Raw genomic sequence first — 3,120 nt, 5'->3', positions numbered from 1 at the left:
ATATTGATATGAGGTATAGATTTTTATCATCACTGTCAGATAAGGAAGCCAAAGCTCAGTGAGATGGATTCCCCTTGACCAAAGCTATAATTAGAGCATGGCCCCTAGAAGCCCTCAGTCTTGGTCTACCCGTTCTTCCCTCTCTGACACCATGGCCAACTTGCTGGGTAACAACCATCTGTACACATCACTGAACTAGTCCCGACCTCTCGGCACTGCGGCACTGAGTGGCCATGGTAATCAAAGCTCCACTCTGTAAGACCTAGAGCAAGTCCTCATTCTGTAAGGCAAGTGAGGACTGAGTGAGGCACAGTGAAGTCAAGAACTCTCAGACATCCAGTCATGAGGCTGCAGCTCTCAGCTGGCTCCACATCCCACTGTCCTTTATACATTGGTGTTCTGAACTTATGCTGTTATGATAGCCATCTTTGCTGTCTACCTTCTATCTCCTATTAATTCTGTCTATACAGAAAGGTGACAAACATGTTCTGCTTAGAAAGAAAAGCAAGAAACACAAGAAAAATAACACTTAACAATAACATTACACTCTACTTCAAGATTGCAAAAAAATCCAAGAACATGTAAAAATTATAAATGATCCCATACATTTGTTGAAATACAAAAAATATTTTATATAAATACCACATAGAAAATATGTAAATCACAATAATTTACAGAAAGTTCAAAGCCACTCTCAAATGTTTCTAAGTATCCAATGACACATTTGGATCTGGAGAATGGTCATCTCCCACCTCCTTTCCTGAGGTGGTTGTTGTCTATACTTTTAAACTATGGATAACATAATTAGAACTTAATTTTTCAACTGATTAAGATGAAATCAAGACACAAATATTAGTTTGCAGTCCAGTACCATGTGGAAGCCAACCTAGCTCTTGATGTCAACAAGAACTGCACCAGGTAAAACTCCACTGTGGAACTCTTCCCCCATGGCTGTGGTAAGGCCTGAAGTCCATGTGCTGCGGGCGGAGGATTCCTATTACACACATGGCATACACAGATCTTACAGTGCATTATACTCCACACATTAGGAAAGTGCTTCTGGCAAATTGTCATTAACCCCTTCAGTCCCTGAATGTATTTCCGTTGGGTTTCATCATTTAAAACATGTTCAACATGCTTGGAAAAAATCTTCTCCCTGCCAGTTCTGGCATGGATACCAACCATAGTGACACCAATAGGCCAGGGGGCATTTTCAATGGCCATCTGAAGGTAAGCATCATTTGCCTTCACATACTCTCTCTGTAACATGAACTTAATGATATCTGTTATTGACTGTTTAATATCAGCAGGAAGATTTCTTTTCCGGAGCTTTCTGAAAGCGGTCTGAGGTAGGACTCGGTCTGCTTCTGGGTAGCACTGTTCAGTTTGCCCTGCACACTGCGTTTCATGTAGTCCTCTCTGGCATTCAATTCTTTAGCCCAAACACCAAGAAGAAACTTCAGGAACTTGGTGATGATGTCCATGTCCTTATGGTCATCACCCTTCCCTGAGGACTCCCCCAGTGCCTCTAATTCTTCAGTAGTGGTGTTTTCCTTGTGAACTTTTAGGTCATTCTGTGTGTCCTCCTCGCCAGGTTCCTGACCACCCACAATTTCATTCAAGTACTGCTGTTCAATCTTGTCCAAAGCTGCTTTCAGGTCATTCCTTAAGCCCTTGTTAACTTCTGGTGTAAGAATCTGTATTTTTCTTAACTGTTGGAAAGCATCATAATCCATTTCCCCAAACAGTCTAATTGGTTCTCCTTTTTCTCTCAGTCTTCTGATGACCTCTTGCCTAGAAAGAGTCATAGGAAGTTTTTCCTCTGCTAATTCAAGTTCCAGCACTGGATTTGATGATGTTAGTGGTTTCTGGTCATCCTCTTTTGGCTGTATCTCTACACAGACTAAAGAACTGCTTCCTGTTTTGCTTCTTCAGACACAGTATTCCAGCCTTGGATAAACCACTATGAGGCATGTAGAGAATGCTCAGAGCTATGCACAACTGGACTACAAAATAAGCTATGGACCTTGAAGAGTGGGAATGAAGGCTGACTGCCCCCCCGGGGAGTGTGGACTCTCACTCATGACCCTTGTACCCATATCTTTCAAAATATGCTTCCTCTTCTTTTTTGGCAAGTTCACTCCACTTGAAGTACTTTTTATTTTCCTAATTTAAAGTCCAGAGAATTAAAGACTAACCTAATTTAAATTTGAAAGCAGTTTTCACACTTTGAAAAAATACGTATCACCAGCAGGTTCCTGTCCCCCACCAGCTGCTGCTTCTGCAGAATCTCTGACTTCAGGATGTCCATCTCGCTCCCAATGTCTAAGCTCCACTTTGACTCTCCAGCTCCTCCGCGATAACCCCACCGGCCGAAGGAGGGGAAAGAAGACATGTCTTTGGTATTCTTAAGTTAGCCTTGTTGTCCCAAAGGGCAGAGACATTCCACTTTCTGTGAATGGGAGAGACATTAGTGTCTTCCTCTTTAGTGACAGAGACTACATTCACACCTTGCACTGAATGCAAATAAGCTTTCCCACCTCAGTAGAGATGTGCTTTCATTTTAATAGAAGAAAGAGTTTATTGGGAATTACATTTTCAAAGGGTGAGTCTATGACCCCCATGGTGGGGGGCGTGGCAGTATGCAGGCAGACATGGCTCTAGAGCAGCAGCTGAGGGCTTACATCTTGATCCATCAGCACCTGGCAATGAGAGAGACACAAGGAATGACAGAAATCTGAAATGTTAAAGCCCACACCCATTGGCACACCTCCTGCAACAAGGGTACACTTCCTTATCAGTTCCCAGCTGTTCTTCTAACTGGGGGCCCAGGATTCAAGGGATATATCTTGGGGACAAAGTCACATACATGTTAAGAAAGAACCTCTGGGCTTCCTGCTATCATTTGCTTATTTAATTCACAGTTAGGTATTACTCTGCCACTACACAGAGAAATCCTGTCTCGAAAAACAAAACAAAAAAAGGTATTACTCTGCCTGGAATTCAGTGTCCTATAGAATTCTTATAACTGATACAAATGAGAAAGTAGGGGTTTGACTAAGAACATTTATTTTGCACTAGAAGTTTTTTCCAAGCCTGACAATTACAATGACATGTTAG

The 3,120-nt window shown here is 42.1% G+C and overlaps 1 pseudogene; it reads right to left on the bottom strand.

Moving 5' to 3' along the window:
- Positions 1 to 1,021: 1,021 nt before the first annotated feature.
- LOC117720832 (pre-mRNA-splicing factor 18-like) lies at positions 1,022 to 2,313 on the bottom strand (annotated as a pseudogene).
- Between the last annotated feature and the right edge of the window lie 807 nt (positions 2,314 to 3,120).

This window comes from Arvicanthis niloticus, chromosome 15 (genome assembly GCF_011762505.2).
Source record: "Arvicanthis niloticus isolate mArvNil1 chromosome 15, mArvNil1.pat.X, whole genome shotgun sequence".
NCBI classification, from domain to species: Eukaryota; Metazoa; Chordata; class Mammalia; order Rodentia; family Muridae; genus Arvicanthis; species Arvicanthis niloticus.
The sequence above is the reverse complement of the archived record's forward strand: the minus strand, read 5'-3'. Positions and strand labels throughout refer to the sequence as shown.